Below are 20,156 nucleotides of genomic sequence, written 5' to 3' on the forward strand. Positions count from 1 at the left end.
CTTTGTGTTGGAACCATCAAATGTGTCATTCCTGGCTAATTTCATATCTTTCGCAGTGAGAAACAGGTTAGCAATGCTGGCATTACTCACAATGCTATGGCTGTTTGGATCCTGTTTTTATAGAAACAATATAGAAATTCATGCCTTTGTAGTTTAATGCTATTTATTTAATGCATTGTTATTCTTGACACTGATGTGCTTTCTGACATCCTTGAGTACTGAACTCCAATTGCTCTCTAAACATTTGTTACTGTACTTGGTGATGATGACAATAAATACAAACATACCCAGCATATGCAGAATTATGTGAATAATAATTCATTTTCTGATCATATTAAATTTACCATTTGGAACTTCATAACATATACTCATCTTTCTTCAAACTCTTTAGATATAAACACTGCATTCTGGCCAGGCACGGTGGCTCACGCCTGTAATCCTAGCACTCTGGGAGGCCAAGGTGGGCGGATTGCTTGAGGTCAGGAGTTTGAAACCAGCCTGAGCAAGAGTGAGACCCAGTCTCTGCTATAAATAGAAAGAAATTAATTGGCCAACTAGTATATATATATATATTTATATATATAGCCGGGCATGGTGGCGCAGGCCTGTAGTCCCAGCTACTTGGAAGGCTGAGGCAGGAGGATCCCTGAGCCCAGCAGTTTGAGGTTGCTGTGAGCTAGGATGATGCCATAGCACTCACTCTAGCCTGGGCAACAAAGTGAGACTCTGTCTCAAAAAAACAAACAAACAAAAACAAAACACTGCATTCTTAGAATGTGATCTCTTTCAATATTGCCTTTCACACAGGACCTGCAATAGGAGAATAGTAAGATGTCCAGGACAGGGTGTTAAAAGTGGCCACTTGTACAAAATATGTCTGTTTCTCTTTCAGCATAACTTTAGGCAAACTCAGGACAGTGTGATATCACCATGAAATGTGAGGCAAGTGAGGACACCAAACAAAAAGGCCTGTTGCACTTGCAGGACAACTGTCTCAAAGCCCTCAGAGGAAGCAGTCATGATCACCGCCAGAAGGACTGCCTAATACGTTAAGTGGAGGCCACAGAAACAGCAGAATAACTACTCTGACTGCAATGTCAAGGAAACATAAGGTAAGGGATGCTTGCTACCACCTTCATCATTCTTGGGTGCTGTAGACTAAAATTGATATCATGGTTCCTACATGGATTGGTAGGAGTTGAAACATAGGCCCAGACACCTATCTCAAGCACAAGATAAGGTGGCAAATCACTGGTAGCCCAGAACCCTGAACTCATCCTATGAATAGGGTGAGTAAGAACCACTTCAAATCAAATTAAACTATTCTGGTATCCAAATCTCACAAAGTTTTGTGAAACAAAGCTGCAGGGTCGGGCCATGGGGCCCTTGCAAAACCAAACAGTTATGATTATTGTAGATCTTCATGGAATCTGGTCAACCTGATATATGGTTAAGGAGTGACCCAAAGGAGAAAAATTGGGACAGGGCCCATGCCAATTCCAGTTCTTGTGCAGAGCCACCTGCCCAGAGGTCATTGCACTACAGCTGGTCCATGGCAGTGGAAATAGATTTAGAACATTTTGATAGGCAACTCTTGGCAACCAGGATCTATGTGGTACCACATGTGGTCTTGCAGTGCCTTGTGCGAGTGGTACTTGTCCAGTACCAGGCACTGCAAATAGACTGTAAAAATTAGAAAAAGGCACTGAAAAGCATGATACTCAAGGAGATGCAAGTTTTAGGACAGTTCTTCACTTGTATCTGTCTAAAGGCAGTACTAAACACAATGTTAAATATTGAAATATATTTTACTAAATATTCCAAATTAATCAGATACCTTTTGCATTAAAAATCTAAACTATCAATTGATATTAATATGCAGTATTTATTATCATGTGACTGTGGAAAACATCATTTAGATAACACCCTTTAATACATTAATCATACATTCATTAAATGTTTATCACATTCCAGTTAGTGAATTAGGGATGCAACAATCTTTATAATATATTTTATACACCTGCTATAATAGATATTCAGAGCCATAAAAATGTATAAGCTTTAGCTGATTTATGCAATTTTAGAAATTAATACTAGGAAATACGGCAAATTATAAAAGTTAATGAAAGACAATGTATAAGTATTGCACATTGTATTGAATATTATTGATAACTAAACTATCTGTTAATAGTAGGGACCCTCTGGTTCAACTAATTAGTAGAATACTGTATGTTCCTCTAAATTAGAATTATGAAACTATTTATCAAAAATCACTATGGTTATAGTTATATGAATTTATATTTTCATGACAATGAGAACCAAAGGAGAACATGGACATATTAATAACTAATATTCACAGTGACTGTTATTATTATGTTAACATGTTTGCAGAGTATTAGAGTTAAGAGAAATTAAATAAAATTAATGATTTTCCTCAATTCCATGATTCTTGGACTAAGTACCAGTCACCTGTACAATGGTAAAACCTAATCCCAAGGATTGTTATTCATTCATTAATAATTTTTCCATAATTTTTAATGGAGCATTTTTTCTATGCCAGACACTTTTTTCTAAACATTGATAATTGGTAGAGAATGGAAAGTGAGAGGTGTGTAGCCGGGGATTTCCTTTGGGCATATTAAGATGGAGAAACCTACTTTTCTATCCTAGTGAGATTTAAATTCATAACACTAAATACAGAGTAAATAGTAGATGGATAATCATTAAACTGAAATAATATGTTCATTAATGTGTTAATACTATGAATAATAAATTACATGAAAAGCAACTATGCAAAAACTAAGATAATTCCAGATCCGAAAAATGTTATAAAAACTTAAAATACGATAATGGAGTAGAAAGTTAGAGGGGCAGATAAAAGTAAGGGAAAGGGAAATTCTCTTTGAGAAAGTACATAGCAGGACTGATAAGTGAATGAATAGGAAAACACAAGCATGAGACAATCACAGGGAAGAAAAATCCAGGTGGATTATCTATTTGATGTGCTGTTGCATTTGGTTTGCTAGTATTTTTTTAATATAACTATTTATTAGTATTTATTATATTTGCAAGATATACCTTTTACTTTACTTGCACTGAAAGTTAATAATACACAAACAAGGGACCAGAATTCAATAGACGCAGTGATCTTAATACCAAGCAAAGCAGACCTTAAAGAAAAAAGCATTGACAGAGACGTAAAGTGAGGCACTTGATACCTTAAATGGTTCAATTTACCAGGACTATATTGCAATTCTAAATTGGGTACACCTGATAACCTGGCCTCAAAATAGATAAAGCAAAAATTATCAGAGCTACAAGGGGAAGTGGAAAAATCTATGATCATATTGGCACATTGTAAAACATCTCAGTAACTGACGGAACAAATAGACAAAAATAGCAGTAAAGACACATAATATTTGAAAAACATATTGAATAGACTTGATCTAACATTATAAAATATCACATTCACAAGTACAAAATGTGTTTTTCAAGTACATATGGAAAATTGACAAAAATTGACCATAGTCTAGGCTATAAATCAAGTTTTAACACATATCAAAGATTTGAAATCACCCAGAGTACACTCTCTGACCACAGTACAATTAAGGTAGAAATCAATAGCTTTTGGAGGGACAGTTATTGATTTCTACCTTAGTTGTACTGGAAATTCTCACTTTTTTGGATATTAAAATATACAATTATAAATAATCAGTGGGTCAAAGAAGAAATTACAATAAAAATTAGGAAATATATTTGCAAAGTAATGAAATTGCCACCTGTTAAAACTTTTGGCTGGAGCTAATGCAATGGTTAAAGGTGAATTTAAAACTAGTTTGCAGTTGGTGGACTGCAAACTACTGCAACCTCTATGGAAAATAGTATGGAGATTCCCCAAAGAACTAAAAGTAGAACTACTGTTTGATCCAGCAATCCCTCTACTGGGTATTTACCCAAAGGAAAAAAAGTCATTTTATCAAAAAGACACTTGCAATAGAATGTTTATTGCAGCACGGTTCACAATTGCAAAGATGTGAAATCAACCTAAGTGCCTATGAATTCATGAGTGGATTAATAAATGTGGTATATATACACCATGGAGTACTACTCACTTGTAAAAAATGAATTAATACCTTTTGCAACAATCTGGATGGAACTGGAGGCCACCTCCTACGTGAAGTATAGCAAGAATGGATAAACAAACACCACTATTAAATTGTACACTGTTGAAGTACTCGCTACTAAATTGGAACTAAATGATCAGCACTCATGTGCATAGATGGAAGTAAAAGTCCAATGGAAACCATGCAGATGGGAGGGGGAAGGGAGGGATGGGTGAAATCATACCTAATGGGGACAATGTACACTATTTGGATGATGGGCACCGTCATAACATTGACTCAAGCAGTACAAAAGCAATCCATGTAACCAAAACATTTGTACCCTGGTAATATTCTGAAATAAAAATAAAATAAAATAAATATCAAGTAAAATAAAATAAAATAAAAGACAAGGTCTTGCTCTATCTCCCAGGCTAAAGTTTACTGACATGATAGAGCTTACTGTATCTGAACTCCTGTTCTCAAGCAATCCTGCTGCCTGAACTCAAAGTGCTGGGATTACAGACATTAACCATTGCACCTGTCCCAGAACAAAACATTTTAAAATATCTTCCTGATCTTGGGATAGGCAAAGATTTCTTAATTGATATGCAAAATTGCTAACCATTAAAAATTGATAAGTTAGATAAAGAATTCCAATTGGAAAGTTCAAATATCAATATGAATTTTAGCATTTAATAGTATTTCAATGTTTTATAACACTAGATCTGCCACAGACTCTTAAAAGCCAGTTGACCTTGAACAAACATGTGAAATTCTATTTTCTCCACTTCACAGTGTGAAAAACATTATCTGCCCTTTCAAATTCCCTGGACTATTGTGAAGATCCGGGTACATTCATGTATAAACTAGTGTATGAACGAAGATGAGATTATTATTAAAACATCATAAGACAATACCAAATTACTGAATGAGCAAAAAGACATCCAGTGTTTTAGGAGTTCAGAGGAGTGGCAAATTTCCAGTCAGGATTGGCCAAGGAAAGCTTTATAGAGGAGGGATTGAAAGCAAACAGGAATGCACTATACTCAACCCCATGTTTCAACATCTTTTTATTTGCATTTCTTTCATTTCAAAATCTAAAACAAATTAAGATAAACTTGAGGGTCAGGGAAAGGGCAGCCCGAAGATAGTAGTTCTGTTTAATGAAATATTATTGTGTCAACACAGAAATTCAGATTGCTCAAATAAATTGTTAGTGTTTCATTTTATATTCTGTGAATGCCTGTATTGGGATAATTTTACAATCAGCAGAGACACCAATTCATGATGTGCCAGAATCATTTCTATTTTATTCAAAATGCTATTTAATATCAACAAAAATAAAACAAAATTATAATATAATGGTTAGCTTATAAGGTAAAATATAATGGTTAGCTTTCCTTGCATCTTGCCCTGTTCCTTAATTTTAATGACAATGACACTTTGACTCTTAATGATTTTCAGTTGTTTATGTTCTCCAAACATACTATTATTCTCTTTCTTCAAATAAGTATTCCTGATTTTTTTTTGGAATAATTTCATTTTGTATCAAATGCCCAAATTTTACAATCTGATTTATGATACTAGCAATACATCTATCCAACTTCTTTACCTTACCGATTTGTTTCAAATGGTCCAATATTTTTGGAATAGTAACATCAAACCTTCTGCTAATTCATGTTGGGGTTGAGATGGATTTGCTTCCACTACAGCTTTTAGTTCATTATTATACACCTTGGTCTCTGGTCATCCACATTGCTCATTTTTAAGATTAAAATCACCTGAATGGAACTTCTCAAACCATTGACATACTGTGCATTCATTAGCCACATTCTTCCGAAGCACTTCCTGATATTTCAAGCCGTCTGCACTGCATTGGTCCCACGACAGAACTTGCATTCAAAAATAACATGAATTTTTTTACTTATAGTTTCACAAAAATTGCTCTAAAAAATTTGAAAGATAATCACAAGCCAAAACATTTGTTTGAATGACTGAGGAGATAGCTTCCCAATAAAAATAAAACAAGAGATGTGAAAGTGAAATGTCAGAAATATCAACTGTCAAACTTAGTACTTAAGGAAATCAGACATTTCATGCTTAATAATCTAAATAACTGATCTTTTTCTTGAGCCTACAACACATGCAACTTGTGACATTTGTGGCATATGTGATGGGTTTTCACTGAAAGTGTCAACATTCTCTACATTGTTTACCAGAACCCAATATATGTATTACAAGAGAGAAGGAAAGGACCTTCTATCTTGAGTCTCAAAGATCAATGCTTTAGTATACAAAGATTACACCTTAGAGGACACATGTTTAAAAAATGAAAACCATTAAAAATAATACCATTGCACTTCATTTTATATATGTTTTAACTGAATAGTTCAATATTATTTCACACCTATGATGGCATTAAATTGTTCTTTGTATGTATTTTGTAACCCTAAAATTTACAATATGAAAAATAATAGATTCTTACAATGAAAAAGATGCTTATGGGTCCCTCAGAAAGAAACCTGGAGAGGGGCAGAGGTATTTACTCAGATACTTTCTAAGCTTTGTCCTAATTCCTCATTATACATTTGATTTTAGAAATAATTTCCATTTTTTTCTACTATATTTTATATGACTAACACTTTGTTACCCAAAGTTAGACTATTATTTTCCAATTTGCAGAAGTTATCTCCTCTACTAATCAGTTTCAAAGGCTTTCTGAGCTCCTCCTCGGGTCATTTGTTATTACTAAAATAATAAATGCTAAATTGCTTATTGAAATGAAAGATTGCATTAAAATCATTTGACCTATATCTTCATGGCTGGTCATTCTTAAACTAATTTAAATGTGCATTCCCATTTGAGCTAATCAGCCTGTGATAAACCACATAAGTTAGAAGACCCAGGATGGGTTTCTGACTCTGCACATTACATGTAGTGTGGCCTTAGGAAAACAAATCACTTTATGTATTTATGTATAATAACACCTTTCTGCCAGAATTTTTGTTCACTTAGACTAAGACTATGTTTGGAGAAGGTAATATAAAGTGGTATTCATATGCTAATTGATATAGTCTCACGTGCTCCTGAGAAGCTACATTGAGTTAGCTATGCAGAAATTCTAAGAACCCTGAGAGATCTTTTATTTCATCGTTTTATCCTTAAACATGGTGCTTCCTTTTTCTGTTTTACTGTGTCATAGCATGCAATGTTTTTGCTTTCACAAACACTTTATGCATACTTATCAATTAGAGGGTATCGATCCACTTGTGAATACCCTGATTGAGAGAGAAGAGTTCTCTGTATCCAGAAGCTCATCTTTTAGGTAGAGGGTATGGAATAAAGACTTACAGAATATGCTACACTACCCAGTGCATCTTCAGAGAAAGACATCCTAGCGCCTTTTAACAAAATATTCATAGTGGTAATAACCCTATTTATTCTCTACTTATTTCCCTCCTAGTCAGTCTAAACAGATTTCTTGCTGTTATATATCCTTTCATTCTTGCTTCTGTTGCCTGACGTTGAGATCATTTTACATGTCCAGACTCATAAATAACATCTCAAATTCTTTTTTTCTAAAGTGAACATGCTGAACACTTATATGTAAAGCCCTGAAAAAGAAATAAAAATATGCAGCTGCCTTAGTTTGTGCTCTCTGTCAACAGAAAAGAACACAAACTCTGTAAAAATATTAATAATTTAAAGAGGTTTATTCTGAGCTGAGTATGTGCTACCGTGACCAAGTGAGCCATGCTCAAAAAGCCTTGAGCAAGTGGTGTTGCTACAGATGGGTCACAGTTTGGTTTTATTCATTTTAGGGAGACAGGAATTACATGTGAGGTCATAAATCAATACATGGAAGGTGTACATTGGGCTGGCCCAAAAAGGCACGTCATCTCAAAGCAGAAGATTATAGGTTACAGGTGAGTTTGAAGATTCTTTGATTTGCATCTGGTTAAAGAAATGAAGCTTTGTCTAAAGGCTTGGAATGTTTTAAGTTAAGATAAGGAAGTCTGTTAATCATAGACAAACCGCAGGCAGGACACATACTGATAATCAAGTGATCTGTTAAGTAAATTGATGACCTGCATATGTGTTTTCACATTTTTCTTACGTGGCCTTAGGAATGTTAATGATTTTATATCTTAAGGTTACAAGGAATAACTTCAAAAGGGGCAAGGCAAACTAGGAGGCTCTAAGGGTTATATATATATATATATATATATATATATATATATACATATATATATACATATATATATATGTATATATATATATATATATATATATATATATATATATCCTTGGCCAAAAAGGGGATCCATTCAGTTGGCTAGGGAGCATATGATTTTATTTTGGTTCACATCTCAAACAGGTTCAGTTAGCAGTCTGAAACAATTGTATTCAATTTTTGCATCTACTTAAGTGACATTCTGTTTTCCTCGGACTCAGTAATTTTTCAGAATTCCCTTCAATTGTTATACTTTCATATGTAGCCCTATACAATTAATACGTATTCTATTTTTAAGAAGATACATAAAATATTTTTTCTGTAAATATTTGTAGCACAGCATACTTAAAATACTTTATTTTTTATGAAAAAGAAATGGACATCAGTGAGCTCAATGCTAAAATTTAAAGGCCAAAGGAAGAAATCAGAGGGCCAGATACTTTAGGCTGTTAAAATAAAACTTTGAGATAAATAATTAGGATGATATAGGGTGTCACTCTTACTGTGAGTTTATGATTAATACAATTTTATTTTACACAAGGCAATGGATACTGAGGAGATATGCTTGGTCTCATCTAAGTAACAAACAGAATAGGTCAAACATTGTGATAGTGAGCTTATATGTAGGAAAAAGAAAAAAAAATCTATAAGATATTCTTAACCAAAGGAAAATAAGTGATACCTCTTTGAACTAAAAATACATTTATTGATCATGGTGCAAAGTACATGACATATAGTAGGTACTCAGAGGTTGTAGAGTGAAAGGATACTAGAAGCAAGGTTAAGTGAATAATCTAGACAACAAAAAGTATAATCCACAAATATTTGATAGCTATTTATCTTTTGAAAATAATTTTAAATAGATTGTCCCCCACCTATTTTTTGTCAGAAGGAGTATAAACTAAGTTGGGTGACCACTAGCCACTAAATCTTTTTCTCCTGTTTCCAAAACTCAAAAAATTTTAAGCAAAGATACAAGATTCAAGTTATAAAATATGTTTGGTTCTATTACCACAACACAAATTCATTTTTTTTAAAACTGCATTAGGTACCTCAGTAAAATACATGTAAATTAAACAAACAAAAATATGTTCAAAGTAAAACAATTATTGAAAATGTTGTACTTATTTGCAAATAGTTCTTATTTTTGACAGCAATTTGCATAGTACTTAGAAAATATTTTGTAAAAAGTTAATTATAATTTGAATAATATAGTTGTTAGGCATTACATAGAATACAAGTCATATAATATTAAGTGTCATAAACTGTGATCCTTTTGAGTAAATGTACTTATAATTTCATCAGGCACTTATATTAATCTCATTCCCTTAAACAGAAATAATAGGGGAAATTATTCATAATTTTATTTTATTATGTTTAATTATATATGTTTTTGAATGCTTACATGATCATATTTAAATATATTTACTTCTACTAAATATGTTTTATTGCTAATCATTAAAGTATTCAGAAAGGTTATCCATCTAAGAAGAGATTTTGTTTATTGGAAAATGAATCCATTTTATATGATAGAGTTCAGTTCTGGTTTCATAGCATAATGGGCTCAGTAGTTTAAACATTTAAAAAGTAGGCTTTTTTGATCATATCTGTCATCATTCCTTCATTCCATAATTTTTTAATTGGGAAATAACCATGTGCAGGCAGTTATCTAGTTAATACAGCAGTGAAGGAAGAAATCAACATCCATGCCATCATGTAACTCTTCTTGTATATCAGAAATGTATAAAAATGATAATACATAACATATTAGGTGGTAAGGACTATAAAAATATTAAAGGAGAAAAGAATAGAAAGAACAATGGTATTGCTGGGGGCTATTTGGTTTAGTAATGTCTGGGAAGCCATTTGGAGCCATGGCGGAAACAGTATGGACAGTGTAGTATGGAGCAGGAGAAGGGAGAGGGGAATGGTGGTAGTATCCCAGGTACCTGCAAGTGCAATGGCCTTGAGTTGAGAGTATGCTGGAGAGAAGAAAGCAAGGAGTAGGAGATAAGGCCAGATAGTGTGCAGGGACAGATCACCTAGGACCTTGCGGATGTGTTACTGGCTATTACTCTGAATGAAATGTGAAGTCATTGGGAGGATTTTTGTTTGGTCTTCTTTTATATTATAAGGAATAATAAAGTGGTCATATTTATTATGAAAAACAAAAATGTAGATAAACAGGGCACCTATCCAATGCTGCTGAGAGTGCAGGTAGGCTCAGCACTTTAGAACTGTCCTCAATCCCCAGGAGGCTGACCGGTATCAGTCTGTGGCCTGTTAGGGACTGAGTCACAGAGCTCCCCTCTTCCCCAGCCCTCCACCTGTGGAAAAATTATCTTACATGAAATGTAGGAACTCGGGGGGGGGGGGCTACACAGCAGAAGGTGAGCCCCCAGGGAGCCTGTAAAGCTTCCTCTGTATTTTCAACCACTCCCCATTACCAACATCACTGCCTGAACACTGTGGCCACTCCTCCCTGCCACCCCACCCCAATCAATGGAAAAATTTGTCTTCCATGAAACCAGTCCCTGGTACCAGAAAATGTTGGGGATTGATGCTTTAGAAGACAAAGTAGCACTAGTTTTTGAAGTTGAACATTTATATACTGTCTAACCCACCACCAATTCTGTTCCTAGTTATACACCCCAAAGAAACTCTTGCAAATGTGTATTATGACACATGCACACACTTATCAGCACTGTTCACAATTGCAAAATTCTAGAAAAAACTGAAATATTCATCGATAGGGAAATGGATAAATATATTACGGTGTATAGATTATTATGCAGAAGTGAAAATGAATGAGCTAGACTTACATGCAGCAACATAGACAGACTTTAGAATCAGTCAAGAGTAATAACAACTTCAAGAAGATTACAGAGAGTATGATAGCATTTTTCTATGTGTCCACAAAAATAACAAGTAGTTTATTGAGGAGAACTACATATGTGACCAATGAAACCAAAAAAGTAAATAGAATGATGAACACTGCACAAAATTAATGGGATAAGATAACAAAGGAATACATGCATAGTATTAATAGTATTAAATATTTTCTAATTCATAAAATTAAGGCTGATTTATAGGTGTTTGTTTATCATTATGCTTTTATATATCTTATGTACCAAATATTTTATCATATTTAAATAATTAACAATATAAAATCTCCTTTGAAATATCGGTAGAAAAATATTAAGTTTGACAAAAGTAATTTTAGTAAAATAAAAATTGGAAGCATCAACAATAAACAGAGAATTGATAAGGGAAATGCATGATTATACTCTGGAAAATACATTAACATTAATGGCAAAATGCACGAAAGGCACTGTATAAATTTGAGCAGGATAGTATGGTCAGACTTTAATTTCAAGGTAATGTGTGATTTCTGTGTGAAAAATAGACCACAGGTAGAAAAAGATTGATGCTGGGAAACTAATAGGAGACTGTTTGAGATGAGGGGTGTTTGTAGCTAGGCTAGATGTTGTGATGGATATAATGAGAAGTATTTAGATTCTGGATATCTAAACACTAAATCTAAATTTCAAAGCTATATCTATGAATATCAAGTACAAGAGACTTCAAGGTTTTAGACTTTGAAATTGGAGGAGAATGGACTTGTAATTTGCTGAAATGCGGAAGACTGTAGGAGGGGCATATTTAAGGGACAGGAGGAAAGAATTGGTTTTGAATATTTTAGACTTGTGATGTCTATTACACATAGAAGGGAAGATGAAAGACAAGTCTCTAAAATTCAAGGGAGGCATGAGAGCTTCCACTATAAATGTGGACATCATCAGTGAGTTTGATATTTACAGCCAAGAAACAAGAGTTGAAATGATTTAGGGACTGAGTCTTGATAACCAAAGGACATTGAGCTCATTAGGCCAGAAGAGTGAAAACATTGAGAGAAAGCAGTCCTATTGTCCAGGAAGGACAGTATTGGAAGAAAGGGTGAATGATCAGTTGTATCAAATGTAGCTGATATTATATTAATATAAGAGGAAGTTGAGCACTGACACTGGATTTGGCCCTGAAGAAGCCATTGATAACAGTGACAATGAAGGGACACATACTGTGCCTAACTATTTACAAGTTATAAATCAAGGCATCAATTTTTTTTTTAAGGCATCAATTTTTAAGTAAAATGATCTCTAGCTTGAAAAATATATCTTCATAGCAATAAAATAGAAAACATATGTAACCATATTTCACAAAATTATTGAAGATGAGCTACAAATTAGATTATAAATAAAAAAGAAAAGAGAATATATGGCACCACAATAAACCATACTATTTTCTACAAGAATTGATTATATTCATTCTGAAAGGAGGGATTTGAGAAGTTAACTTGACTTTTCTGCTACTTAATTACTGCATTCAAATCCATCATTCAGTTCAGATTAGCTGAGTCCATCTTTGATGGCAGCAGAATAAGAAACTGTAGACTTTCAGGGCATCTGGAAGCAGGCACTTTTTTTTTTTTTTTTTTTTTTTTTTGAGAAAAGGAACCAGGAGATGTTTAGAAGTGTTCTCCAGAGACTAAATAGTGTTCAGTGTGTGAATGAATGGTTTAGGTCACAGTGTACCATTCCATGATCAGCTGCCAAGTAGTGGAGGCATCCATGTGTTCTTTAATAACAGTCTTGGGAGGAGGTAGTAAACTTTATGATTTATATATGCTTCCAGAGAGAAGTAAATATGATTATTCTTGAAACTCTCTTGAACTGTACTTCCAGATTTGCATGGATGAAGGTAGGAGTGAGGAAGACTGCAGACTTTATTTCCTTAGGGTCTTCTTTGTGGTGCTCTCTCATTTCACTATTTCAGAAATGGAGAACACATATGGAATACAACGCCTGTGAGCTTGAAGTATCTCCAAATGCCATATCGAAACTAGGTGATTTTTTTCTTTGCCTGTTAAATGATGTATTAACAGATACCAGGAAAAAAATTCAGAGCTTGGAAGTGAGTTAGTTCATTCCTTCTTTATTCCATGACACTTCGTATTTCCTAGAACTAAATAGATTATCTGGCATCATTTTTATGCATTTCTAACACCCAGAATCAGATCAATGCTTACTTTCTAAGAAGTGAAATAGCACAACTGCATATTTTATTTAAGGCTACTTCTCAGATACTTTTATTTTTTGTGACAGCTCAAAAGAATTAGAATTAGTATTAGGAGATTTGAGAAGAAAAATAATGTCTGTTCAATTGAACTCAATAAAAATATCTTTTAGAATTTAGGCATCTCAGATACTTATTTTTTCATGCATTTGAAGTTGCATATTATACTGAATATAAGAGTCCAGAAAAATATTTTATAAAATGAATTTAATCATTTTTAGTTTGATTGCATAAAAAATATGTTATCAGACGCTATGGCAAATTGATTTTTGGATGAAGAAGGATTTCCAAAGCATTAAGCGATTTGCTTTTGCTTGTCAGCAATATGGAAGCAAGAAATATTTTATCTCGTTTAGGCCAGTGGTTCTTGTTCAGTTCATTAGTTTTCATTCAAGTTCATCTACATGCCACAGTTAATACACTAATGCTTTAATCAGTGTGTATAAATAAGCTGAGACAGAATTTGGTCTATAAATTCTCAAGATGTAATTGCTTCTATAATGCATATAGTTTTCTTTCTTCAAATTATTTTCAATTAATATAGAATATAAACCAAACTAGTACTTTTCACATACAAATGTGTTTGTTGTCACTGCATTATCTAGAGCTCTGAAAATTAGTATAATTATAATTTATGTAAATGATGGTTTGATGGTTGCAAAATCTAAGTGATATACAATTTGAAAACTTTTCAGCAGATTTATTCAAATATCAACTTACTTCTAAATTTTTTTAACTTCTTCATCTCAGAGCAGGTGTAAATAGCTTCTTTATTCCATGGAGATTTATTGACTTTCTATTTAAACATTCATCATGTTTATTATAATTTTAATCTCATTTTCATAAAGAAAACATGGGCTCCTCAGGGGAAGGGACAATAATGCATTCACTGATGTTCTCAATGAAAAACTACAATGAATATAGCTAAATAACCTTCAAAAATATTTATTGACTCTTACTTATGATCCTCTTGCTTTTACTCTCTTCTTGTAAATACTGTCTTCTCCTCTTCTACCATCCCTTCTACCAAAGTTACTACTATAAGCTTTAGTCTTATGTATGGTTATTATATCTTTCAGAGTTCATCTCTTTTCATAGTTACAGTTGTTATCTCCAAAGCAAACAATCATATATTTAGCTTGTCCTTTCTATTGCACTCCATCTCATATTAAAATTGTAGGAGAAGGATTCCATATCTCTCCTATACATTTCCCCTATTCTCTTAGCTGCTCTTACTTCCTACAATCTGGCCTACTGGTGCAGCCACCTCCTAATGTGTCTCCGTGACTTCAGTATCTTTTTTCTCATTCTGTCTTTTTTTTAGTTAGAGAATTATAAATCTATAGTTTTATTAAGACAAAAACTGGCAGTGTGGTATGAAGAAGTTTACATTTAAACAATGTTTTTACAGAAACCTAACACCACCTAAAAAGATTTTACAACATAGCTGTGGATGCAGGTCTAGGCTATGTCAAGAACAGATGGTTCTCATGATTCAAGACAGAGCATTTTCAGTATCAATTAATTCTTAGAATTAAAAAAAAAAGTCTTTTGTTTGATTTGTGCATATATGTGTGTTTTTAGGTGAACCACTGCCCTGGTATGAAAGTTTAATCTTCTCCTTAGACCAGGACTTTTGAAATCATTTAACCCTTGAATTGATTCAATTAAAATTGTGCTGTCAAGGATGGAACTTTGTCACCAAAGTTCAAACTTCAAAAACCACAGTGGTTACAAGAGTTCTTCACCCTAAGAGCACGGGCTTTTGTTTCCACCTACTTTTCCATCTCCTATACTGCCCTCTTCTCCTCCCCTAACACTTCAGTTAGTGGCTTGGATTGACAAGTTGATATTTATAACTTCATAATTGGAAAATTAGACTAATTCTTTCCTAATTTTAAGAATTAGCACCTCTAAGACAGAGTTATCTTCCTGTGTGTACTCTTCAATAAAAAAACTTTCCCTCTTCAGTTTCCATCTCCCAAATGGCAGCTTTTGGTAACTCCCAATGGTAACTTAGTCTTAGACTAAGCACTGGCTTAGTCTTTTGTGGGGAACAGCATTAAGCTCAGGCAGGGAGTACCTTGACTTATAGATTTCTGGTATTCACAGCTTTTTTAAATTTAATTTTTATTTTTTTACATGTAACCTATATTTTATTCTGCTTCATTTTATTATTTTTTATTTTGGTAAAATGTACATAACATATAATTTACCATTTTGGCAATGTTAAATATGCAGTTCTACGGCATTAATTTTATTCACACTGCTATATAACTATTACCACCATCCATCTCCAGAAAAGTTTTGACCTCTCCAAACTGAAACTCGATATACTCCATATCCATGAAACAATAGCTCCCTATTTCCTCTTCCTCTGCCTCTGGCAAGCATCATTCTACTTTCTGTTTCTGAATTTTACCACTGTAGGCACCTCATTTCAATGGAATCATATTTTTCCTTTTGTAACTGGCTTGTTCCACTTAGCATAATGTCCTCAAGGTTCTCCATGTAGCACCATGTGTCAGAATATCCTCCCTTTTTAAGGCTGAATAATATTCCATGGTTATGTATACACTACATTTTATTTATCCATTCATTCATTGATGGACATTGGGTTGCTTCCACCTTTTAGCTATTGTGAATAATGCTGCTATGAACATAGGTGTCCAAATAAATTTGTTTAAAAAAATTTTAGTTGCAGCACATTAAATTGACTTTCTTGAATTTGAAAACACTGATAAGCTAGTTCATAAATTGAAATCAAATATATTCTTTCCTTTGACCCTGATTCAGATAACCAGGCCACTTTCAGACTCTTCATTTTCCTGATTTCTTGAACTGTTAATATGTTCCAGGAGGGATAATGAAGGAGTGGAGTTTTTCCCTTTGACCATGAAAGTTGCCCAGCAGTAAATGTGATACTTCATGAAGAGGAATCCTTCACCTTGTCACCCCTCTGATGTACCCTAAGCCTTTTGTTGTCTCTGTGAAAGTGAGGCAGTCCAGTGAGCCAGCCAGTTTCTTGGCACACTTAGGGTCATGGTGTGGATCAATAGTTAGGACACCTACCATGAAACGCAAGACTGGCTGAATTGGACTTGCTCAGTAAATTTCTGCGAGTCCACAAACTACTCAAAAGCCAGTTATTTATTTGTGATGACTAATACATTCACAGCTTTTAACCAATCTCTTACAGTCCTAATTTATGGTGCCCATGACATTCTTTGCAAAGGTGAAATATTTTGGATATAGAACCAAATCATTAGTTATCTGTTCTTTTCCTTTGTCTCACCATTTCCCCAATGTGGCCCCACATTTTAACCAAAAAGATCCTATCCATCTCATTTCCTAATTTATGGTGCCCATGACATTCTTTGGAAAGGTAAAATATTTTGGATATAGAACCAAATCATTAGTTATCTGTTCTTTTCCTTTGTCTCACCATTTCCCCAATGTGGCCCGGCATTTTAATCAAAAAGATCCTATCCATTTCTCATTTCCCATGCCACCCTCTTACCCAAATAGTAAGAGCCAAAAACTATATACATGCTACACTGTAAAATTGCAGTGTTATCGCTATTGGGAAGCAGGATATAGGTTGTAGAGATCTCTTTGAAATCTGTAATATCATTTTGCTCTCCCACACACCCAATTCTGCAAGTTTTGCCCCTCACAGCAGGCCCTGATTTTCTCAGGAAAGTGCAGAACTGGTTGCCTTGAAGCAATTATCCACCTTGCCCTCCACTGGGATGGGTGTACAAATGACACACAGTTGTAATGGTTTTAAAGCATTTGGGCTGCTGCAGAATGATACTGGCTCTTCAGAGGACATCTTATCAAGTCACCTCTATGCTATCAAGACAAGTAGAAGGAACTGGTACCCCGGAAAGTTAATTCTTGTCATCTTTTTTGTCATCATCTTCTGAGGGATAGGAATGCCATATCAGCCTTTCCTCATGGAATGATATGACAACGTGTGGGCACTTGCATTTGCTTCCATGGCAGCGACCAAGTCAGCCTCATGGAGTTTTTCCAATTCATCCAGAACATGAGCTCTTCACTGAAGTCTGTAGCTCCAATAATCTGCTCCAGCTCCAGATCCCAAGCAAAGCCTCGTGGCTATTCTATTTTTTGTTGTTGTTTGTTTGTTTAGTTTGCTCTCCTCTACTTTACCTTCAGAATCAGAATCAGCTTTGCACTTGCCTCCCTCTGATTTCTCTGTCTCACGTGCTGTTTTCTGTGACTGTAGAAACTCAGCAATGAGGCCAGAGCAGTCCCGGTTCTCTTCTGCCTCCCGTGTTCTGCATCTGGGAAACCCCTCCACTTCAGGGGGTACTCCACTTTGCCCTTTCCCACAGGATGGTGGAGAATGTTTTCCACCACACGTTTCTCTTCCTTCTCTTCTAGCACATCCTTCACTTTCTTCTTGTTTTTCTGTTTTCCCCCCATAGTACCCAACAGCTTTCTGGTGCAAAAGGTGATGCTGCTCAGAGCAGCACCCAAGAACCAGGAGAGGAACTGATGTCCTGCTTATGGCATGTCATGGGGCTGGACAGAGAACTGGCACCAGGAAAGCAACACTCTGGGTGTACTCTTTGGAGCCCCAAACTGAAGCTCTGTATCACAGGCCCTAAGCAAAGCCTCTCTCCTCTGTTGAACTGCTTCATCTATATTTTATGCTAGCACTAAACATTTTTATCTAAAATACGTATTTCATCATATCACTCTTCTGTTTCAAAATCTGAATATAGCCCTTTATTATCTAATGTTCACTTTGAAACTTAATCCACATTTCCTGCCTCATTTCTCAGAACTTCTATAGAAGTTTACTTTACTAGATTACTCACGATTCTCTAAATATGTCATGAGATTATCTATTTTGATATATTTGTATGATTTATCATCTATCTCAAAAAGTATTCTCTCATCTATTATTTTGCATTCTTCAACAACTGGCTTAAATGTGAAGATTTTTCTGTGCTTGGAATTAACCTTATTTTTTAAATCATGTTTTATTGAAACTTCACATAAATAACCATTTATGTAAATATTTACCTTTCTTACTATAGTGTAATCTTCCTAGAGATAAGACGTAGTTTTTGCCTTAGTGGAATTTATCTTCTAGCATGAATGATGATAATGTCCTCCAACCGCATCTCTCTTTCCTGACTGACTCTCTCTTTTAATATCGTATTGACAAGTGCTAGGAAAGCTTTTATTTCTATGATAAGCTCTCTGGACTATGACTTGCAAAGGGTGCAACTAGCTCATAATCCTATTATTTTACCAATTCCTGACAAGCAGCCAGGGTCAGTAATATAATTTACAAATGGTACTAGAAGATTCACATTTAATTGTATTTCCCATCATCTTGCATTCTCTTTTATGTGTTGGCATTGTGCTAATTCTCTTTGTACAATTAACAAGAAAACTCTTGAATGATAGCAAACATTTTCTTGCCTCTTATTCTGTCCCTACGGCCACTACCAACAAAATCCAAAGGAGTTCTGTAAACAAGTATAATCTGATAAGGTAATTGGGTTTTTTGTTTGTTCTGAAATTTTTTATCCCTTTATTTTTTGTCATAAATTAGTTAATGTATGATATTTAAAGTTGTGTTATTCAGATGTTTCTGAATGTCTCCTTAATCTATACAGTTTAGTAAATTTTCTGCTATAATTAAGTATATTGGATGTTTAGGGGAGTATATTCTTCTGTTATCCCTTATATAATATTTTTAATTATTTGATCTGCTTTTTAAAAACTATTCTGCTATTATTTTTTTTCTTCCTTTTGGCTCATGTTTAATCAACAAATTGAAAAATGCAATATATTTGCACATAGAATGTGAGCAACTAATTAGAAACACTTATAATCTGGCTACTAACTTTTGCATAAAAGATTTGTTTGAAAAATAAAAGTTCTTAGCCTTGTAGATTGATTGTTTATTAATCATTAATTATTATGTAAATAAATAACAAAAATAATTCATTGTATATACAATAAGCAATATGAATTCAACTGCATGCATATAAAAGACTGTAAAATGCATTAAAATCTTAATAGTAGCGATCTTTCAATATTAACATTACTGTGATTTTCTTTTTGTCTTAAAAATTTTATGATTTTCTCACTTTCATGGTAAACATATTACTTTTTAAAATCTTTTATTTCTAAATAATTACAAATTTATAAAAGTTGCAAAGATAGTATAGAGATGTCATGCATACCCTTTACCCATTCCCTTCTATTGGTTACAATTTTTACATTTTTATGAAGTCCAATTTATCCATTTTCTTCTTGTATGGATTGTGCTCTTGGTGTCTTGCCTAACGAATTTTTACCAAGCCCTAGATCTTAAAAATTTCCTCCAGTTTATTTTATTTTCTAAGTATTTTAGAATTTACATTTAAACATTTTAATTTGATTTAATTTTTATATAAGGTACAAGGTTTAGTATAGGGTTTATTATTTTGACTAGAGATAAATTGTGACATAAAATTCCATCAAAATTATTATATATACACACTGTAAAAAGAAAATTCTACCTAAAATACCATTAAGTAAAATGTAGAATTTGTTAAATAAAAAGTAGAATTTGCAATGATATATTTACCTTGATAACAACTATGCAATAAATTTACTTTATTAATTTATTCATTAACCTATCCTACTCATAAAAA

General features: G+C 33.8%; 1 long non-coding RNA gene and 1 pseudogene across 1 annotated transcript in view; one reads left to right on the forward strand and one right to left on the reverse strand.

Annotated features, from left to right (window-relative positions):
* Positions 1-916: 916 nt before the first annotated feature.
* LOC142874784 (uncharacterized) overlaps positions 917-20,156 on the forward strand; it is an 81,436-nt gene continuing 62,196 nt past the window's right edge. The window contains exon 1 of the long non-coding RNA XR_012922413.1: positions 917-1,112. This is a non-coding gene — a long non-coding RNA (uncharacterized LOC142874784). The remainder of the gene's footprint in view (positions 1,113-20,156) is intronic.
* Positions 17,364-17,922, reverse strand: LOC105864349 (chromobox protein homolog 1 pseudogene; annotated as a pseudogene).

The sequence above is a fragment of the Microcebus murinus genome, chromosome 1 (genome assembly GCF_040939455.1).
Source record: "Microcebus murinus isolate Inina chromosome 1, M.murinus_Inina_mat1.0, whole genome shotgun sequence".
Taxonomy (NCBI): Eukaryota; Metazoa; Chordata; class Mammalia; order Primates; family Cheirogaleidae; genus Microcebus; species Microcebus murinus.